General features: G+C 44.1%; 1 protein-coding gene across 1 annotated transcript in view; it reads right to left on the bottom strand.

Moving 5' to 3' along the window:
- The window catches only part of npm3 (nucleophosmin/nucleoplasmin, 3), a 165,737-nt gene that overhangs the window by 108,062 nt on the left and 50,252 nt on the right, over nucleotides 1–7,423 (bottom strand). The gene's annotated exons all lie outside the window — the stretch shown is intronic.

Here is a 7,423-nt window from a genome sequence, read left to right as displayed (position 1 = left end):
ATGTCTGTGTCAGTATTTTGGCTAAATTATGAATTAAGCTCACAGGTATCGTGCATCAAAGACATGGTGTTAAAAATGAAAGCCTGTACAAAATGTGATTGCTGTGTTGTTTTGTTAGAGCTGCACTACAGTATCTGTGAAACAGATCACTGCACTTTTATATTGACTGATGTAGCATTTCAAGTCAATTAGATATGGCACTTTATTTATTTTTTGTTTGCATCAAATTAGATTGCATATTATCTTTTCCCACACAACACACACCTGTGCATCTAATTCTCAGCCGTGTGCAATTTATCATCAATGAAAGCGCACACCCACACGTGGTTTAAAGCTAAATAATTCAATGATTTTGTCTGAAGCACCTTAACGCACTATTGTTGTGGACACTTCGATTCATGAGCTCAGTCTTAAGTGGAACTAGCACTGCTTTTCAGTCATTTCTGTTTCTTTTGTACACATTTTTGTGGAAAATGCTGTGGGAATTGTCCCAAATAGTTTGGGATAATTTGCTTGTTATTAGGTTAAAATGAGAGCAATATGTTGGTCTTACTGTATACCTTACTCAAATCGTGGCCACTGATACTCACATTAGCCTAATGTTGCAGCAGTGACATGATGTTGTTCATATGGTATTGCCAGTATGTTGATTGTAGCTTAAGGATTACCGATTACCTTTCATTACAGATAAAGGTTGTAATGGGCTTCTCAGTATGATATATACACCTAATGATGCCATGAAAATAGGAATCAAAATGTACTGTTCACTCAATATATCATGTGTCAAAAAGTTTAGAGTTTTCATTACTAACATCAACAATCCTGACAAGTATAAATGCTTGAATGAAGTACTATGGGTTTACTTTTAACAGCTTTTCAATTTGCCATACTGTTCTCAGTTTTCTGCCTGGGCAAAAAGACAGCTCCCCTGTTGACTGAAATAAAGTGTTGTCATAGGTAACATGGCTCAGTTACTCTCCTTTTGTGTGGGTGATCTTTTGCACTGTGCAACTCAAAAATGTCCTCTTTTTCTGAAGAAAAATAAAATAAATTTTCTCAGCTATAGACACAAAACAAAACACCACAACCCAGTTTTATATCAGTAGTTATCACTGAGATCCTATTATTAATATTTTGAATACATTTTTAATTTTATATTGTCTTACCTTTTCATAAAATAACCCTTAAAGGGTTAGTTCACCCAAAAATTTAATTTCAGTCATTCATTACTCACCCTCATGACGTTCCAAACCCGTAAGACCTTCGTTCATCTTCGGAACACAAATGAATATATCTTTGATAAAATCCGAGAGCTTTCTGACCCCTCCATAGACAGCAACGCAAAAACCACTTTCAAGGTCCAGGAAGGTAGTAAAGACATCGTTAAAATAGTCCATGTGACTACAGTGGTTCAAACTTAAGGTACAAAGCGAATAGAATACTTTTTGTGCGCAAAAAAACAAAACAAAAATAACAATTTCTTCTCTTCCTCCTTGTCATTCTCCTACGCTGTTTACATTGTAGACACAGTCCAGCGCTTCCGGGTACGGCAGAACGCCGCCTCGTTATTGGCCAGTTCCTGCATCAGTATCACTTTCTCTCTATGGCTCTGACATGCATGGGTCGTGCTGCTGCACTGCTGCTCACGCGTACAGCGTCGGCCAAAGCACTGCACTGTCTACAATGTAAACAGGAGAATGACAGGGAAGAGAAGAAATTGTTTAATAAAGTCGTTATTTTTGTTTTGTTTTGCGCACAAAAAGTATTCTCGTTACTTCATAAACTTAAGGTTGAACCACTGTAGTCACTTGGACTATTTTAACAATGTCTTTATACCTTTCTGGGCCTTGAAAGTGGTCGTTTTGGTCAGAAACCTCTCTGATTTCATCAAAAACAATGTTCCGAAGATGATCGAAGGTCTTACAGGTTTGAACGACACGAGGGTGAGTAATTAATGACAGAATTTTCATTTTGGGGTGAACTAAATGCATGTTTCGCCAATCATTATTACATATTCGGGTCTTTAGTGACCTGGATCTAACATTTCTGCATTTCTAACATCTACCTGCGATAATATAAAACTCTCCTGATATTAGAGTAACAGTTACAGAAGAATAAAATAAAGCATATTTTGTTTTGGTTAGCATGTTTCTGTCACATGTCTGTCCGGTCTTGTGTTGCACATGGGTGTTTGTTATGTTGAGCCATGTGCTCTCATCATTGTTTGATCCCTCCCCCTCGTTACCTGATTAGTGTTTGAGTTCTTCCACCTGTTCCCTCTTGATTTGTTCCCTATTTAAGTCTCTTCTTGTTTGCTGCCTTGGTCGGATCTTTGTCTTATGTTACCCCTGTTCCTTGTGATGGTCTTCGTGTTCTAGTTCAGTTCTGTTTTATGTTTCATTAATTATGTTTTCCCCCTTGTGGGTTTTTGCTTTGTGTTTAATTTGTTAATAAATATCCTTTTACTGCACTTGAGTCCTCTTCTCCACTTTTTGTAAATCGTATCGTGACAGTTTCAGTTTGAGCAGATGTTTTATACCATCATCTCTGTCCAAATCAGAGCTCATTTCCCAGTACATTCAGCATCTGGCTCATATTCGCGATCTCAACAAACTATCATTTTCAACATCTTTAAAATCAATATTTTGATCGCTGACAGCTTCTTCACCAGATCCACCATCAAGTGACAGCGACACTAATATTTGATTACGTTCAGTACTTGCTCTGCAGTAAATCGCTGAGCCATTTCAAGTTTTGCTGATGATCTGTTTGTTTTGTTTTTTGCCTGCAGTAACTATGAGTGAAACGTCACTTCATCATTGTGTCTCAGTTCCACCTTGTGGAATAAAGGTTAATTGCACTTATTTAGTCATCAAAGATTCAATTATTGTTGTGCAGAAAAAATATACTTACACTGTTACACACCTTGGGTTGTTAGCGACCCTATACAATTTTTACAAAAAATGAATGGGAAAACAGGCATTCTTTTATATATATTTTTTCTTGTTATATTATTTATAATGAATTGATTGAGGAATTCTAAGAAGGTTGATGTCTAACTTTTATAAAAATGCATGAGGAGGAGGGTAGTGATTAGTGAATGACGTTCCGGGTCACTAAAGGCCCGAGGTATGCGTTTAAGGGTTAAATTGAATTAAAAGTTTGGGGAAAAAATTGTGTTTTTGTCATTTTAATTAGATTTGGGGGTTTTTATATATCCCTAAGCAGTTTTTATTCATTTGTATTTCAGTTTTAGTTTTCTTAGTGCATCAAGTTAAACTAAATAAAAATGAGAAATGCTGCCTTGGCAACTAGCTGAAATAAAACACGTTTTTAACATTTTATTTTGTTTCAGGGAACATTTATAACAAATGTAACAAAAATAGTTTTTATGCTTTCATTTTAGTTAACTAACCACAGTCTTATTCAGTGGAATGGCATTTGCGAGCTGACGTGGCACAAGTCAATACCCATTGATAAGTTCGCTGTGTTCCAGCTGCTTCTTTTATTGCCCTGCTTTTAAAAGTCTGCATTTCTTGTCAAATCCACTAGCCCCCAATCCATATTGTCTTCCTGCATTTCATTCCCTTTTCAATCCGTCTCTCTATTCTGTCTGAGAGCTTTTTGTATAGCTGACTCCGCTTTGACTAACCAGCAGAATTTGAGATTAGCAGCGTTGAATAGAAAACTGGCAGCCTGTGTGCATTTATCTAAGATCTTCCTTTAATAGCATAACAGCAGCGCTCCCAGCTCATCTCTTTTGGTTATGGAAGCAGTATCTGCCTGTATAGAGATATAGCTATCGATGCACACACACAGCTAAACAGAGAAAAACAGTTCTCCATTAACCTCCCCTCACTCTTTTGCACCATCTAGAAAAGCATATCTTTGGGTACAAACAAGCATCTGTCAGAACAGATGTGTCCACTTGTGCGTACAATCATTACGCACACAGACTTGACCGGGGGGGGGGGGGGGGCTGGGGGGGGGGGGGGATAAAATTCATTTATTGGCCCCTTTAAAGGTGGAACTGATGCTGATCCCCTGTCAGGTGGCATTAACAAAACGTTCTGCCTCAAGCGACGTCTGCGAGGATGTTGTGAGGGTTTTTCAGATGTGAAAGATCACAGAGGCATAGAATCCAGAGAAGTGTGTGTTTGCTTGTGGCTGAAGCCATTTAAAGCCTTCACAAACACTGCTTAGCGTTTACAATGGATCCCTCAGCTAACAATGCGCATCGTGATGAGAAAAGAAAAAAATGATATGAGAACAAAACTAAATCATTCATACTAATATGATCGGTGTTTACTTCACCTCTGGAACCTGTCGAGAATGTTTGAACATGTGTATGTAAAGCTGCAGCTCCAAATTGTAATTGTTTAATGAGAATGTATTTCATTGTTTCCTAATTCCATTCCTCCTCTCAAACAGACTGACAATGTCACGGCACTTTCCTTTCAAGAATTGATTTGTTGTCGCCCGTGATAAATTAACAATCGGAGAGAACAAACAACATGGTGGCATTTGTGTACTACTGTGACGATCGGCAGCTGTAGTGCCCTCGAGAGCCTCTGGAGGACACTCTCTCTTTATGTTATGTTTCATTATGGACTCATTACGTTTATTATGTTCAGGTGTGTTTTGTTAAGCTGATTAAGTTTTCCTGTCTTAAGCCCGTGTTTTCCCTGTGTTCAGTGCGAAGTATTGTATAGCGTAAGCGTACCATTCCGAGCATTGTTCTCTGTTTCTAGTTCTTTGTATTTCCCTGGATTCCTGACCTTAGCCTGTTATCTGGACTCTGTTTATGAACCTGTGCTGCCTGCCCCGACTTTTGCCTGTTTGACTTCGATTCTGATGTTCCCTCTTAATAAAGTTCTGCACATGGATCCGACCCCCTCTGTCCGTACGTTACAACGAATCGGTTACCTAACGTAACCTCGGTTCTCTCTAGATGAGGGAACGAGTATTGCGTAAGCTAGCTTACGCTGCGGGAAAGATTCATCTTTGCTGAGAATTTGAAGCCAAAAAATTATTTCATAATTTGTATCCATTGACAACGCAGTTCCTCTGCGGCAGACCTTGAGCAGGCTAGCTAGCGGCTCATTGGTTCGCTCAGAGAGAACTGCTTAAGCCTATGGGAGAGCGGGGCTGAACCCGCTGCCAATGAGAAGCGCCCGCGCGCTCATTGCGTCATGGCCCGCCAGAATGGGCGTGGCTATGGTGTATATAACAGTCTCTCCCAGGCTTATATGTTGATTTGTTTCAGCGTGAAGCGAAACGCTAGTAGCGCAAGCACGGCCGGGAACGCAATACTCGTTCCCTCATCTAGAGAGAACCGAGGTTACGTTAGGTAACCGATTCGTTCTCTTACGAGAGGTTCTCTCGTATTGCGTAAGCTAGCTTACGCTGCGGGAACACCTGGTCAACGCCGTGCGCGCTATGAATCCACTCATGAACCCCGGGGAGATACCGTGGGATTCTTAACGTGGAGTGAATGTAATATGAGGCCGGCAGAGCGGGCACATGAAGTGTATACATAAGCATCTAAGGGGAGCACAAGGGGCGAACCGGTTGTGTGAGGGACTCCCAGTAATGCAGCTTCTTAGGGAGCTGATCGTTAGACGGCTAGTACTTTTGCCTGCAAGGCGGGAACTTCCAAGTTGTAAAATCTGACAAAGGTGGACGGGGAGGCCCATCCCGCGGCCACACAAATGTCATGAATGGAAATTCCACAGGACCATGCCCACGATGAGGCCATGCCTCTAGTGGAGTGAGCCCTGATGCCCAGAGGGCAGGGCAGGCATTTAGATGCGTAAGCAGAGGCAATCGCGTCCACTATCCATCTAGACAGCGTCTGTTTTGAGGCGGCCAGACCCTTGGTGCGCCCCCCAAACGACACGAAAAGCTGCTCAGCGCGTCTGAACGCGGCAGCGCGCGTAGTGTACAATCTCAGGGCCCGCACCGGGCAGAGGAGATTGGCGTCGCGCTCACTATCGGATGAAGGTAGAGCCGATAGGGAAATAATCTGAGCCCTGAACGGGGTACCAATCGCCTTCGGGACATAGCCATGCCTAGGTTTGAGAATGACGACAGAATCATTCGGTCCAAACTCAAGACACGCGGCGCTGGATGAGAGCGCGTGAAGATCCCCCACGCGTTTTACTGAGGACAGAGCCGTCAGAAAAACGGTTTTGAGCGAGAGGTATTTTAGGTCCACAGACTCGAGCGGTTCGAACGGGGGTGCTTTCAAAGCTTCGAGAACTATAGAAAGATCCCAGATAGGAACCGAAGGGGGGCGCGGAGGGTTCATCCTCTTAGCTCCCCTGAGGAAGCGGATGACTAACTCGTCTTTGCCCAGGGACTGAGCGCGTCGGGGTTCAGTGAACGCCGCGACGGCTGCCACGTAAACCTTGAGAGTGGAGGGGGACCTGCCCTTGTCCAGCATCTCTTGAAGGAAAACAAGCAAAGACGGCACCTCGCACGACCGTGGGTCCAGATTTTTGTCGGTGCACCATTTTGAGAACACAGACCATTTAGATGCATAGAGCCTTCTCGTGGAAGGTGCTCTAGCCTGTATGATAGTGTTTCTTACTCCCTCTGGCAAATCGACGAATAGTCGTTGATCACCCATGCATGGAGCGCCCAGCGCTGTGGATGGGGGTGCCAGATCGTGCCGCGAGCTTGAGAGAGGAGATCTGCTCTGACTGGGATGGGCCACGGGGCTGTCTGTGACAGCTGAGTGAGCTCCGGAACCCGAGTCTGACTCTCCCAGCGCGGGGCTATGAGGAGCACCGAGTGGCGTGTGTCCCTGATCCTCTGAATTACCTGCGGTAGCAGAGCGATCGGAGGGAATGCATAGAGCGGGCGGCGAGGCCATTCCTGGGCTAGCGCGTCCTCGCTCCTTGAAAAAAATATTGGGCAGTGAGCGTTCTCCTCTGACGCGAAGAGGTCCACTTCTGCTCTGCCGAATAGCCGCCACAGTATTTGGACCGTTTGTGTGTTCAGGGACCATTCTCATGTGGAGATGAGGTTCCTGGACAGTATGTCCGGACCGTCGTTCAGATGGCCCGGCACATGCGTCGCTCTGAGCGAGAGCAGGCGGCTCTGAGACCAAACTAGAATGCGGTGTGTCAGCAGGAAGAGATTCCTGGATCTGACACCGCCCTGACGGTTGAGATAGGAGACCACAGCCATGTTGTCTGAACGGATCAGGACGTGGTGTCCCCGAATGAGCGGGAGGAAGCGCGAGAGCGCGTTCTCGACCGCAAGCATTTCCAGACAGTTTATGTGCAAGGGGCTTTCCTGAGTCGACCAATGGCCGAAGGCCGGTGAGCCCTCGCAGACCGCCCCCCAACCCGTGTTGGATGCGTCTGTCGAGATGACCTTTCGGCGGGAAAAGGTCCCCATCGTGACGCCTCGCCGA

This window comes from Rhinichthys klamathensis, unplaced genomic scaffold, assembly GCF_029890125.1.
Source record: "Rhinichthys klamathensis goyatoka isolate OS25496 unplaced genomic scaffold, OSU_Roscu_1.1 h1tg000280l_1, whole genome shotgun sequence".
Taxonomy (NCBI): domain Eukaryota; kingdom Metazoa; phylum Chordata; class Actinopteri; order Cypriniformes; family Leuciscidae; genus Rhinichthys; species Rhinichthys klamathensis.
Note: the sequence above shows the minus strand (reverse complement) of the source record. Positions and strands in the feature narration are given on the sequence as shown.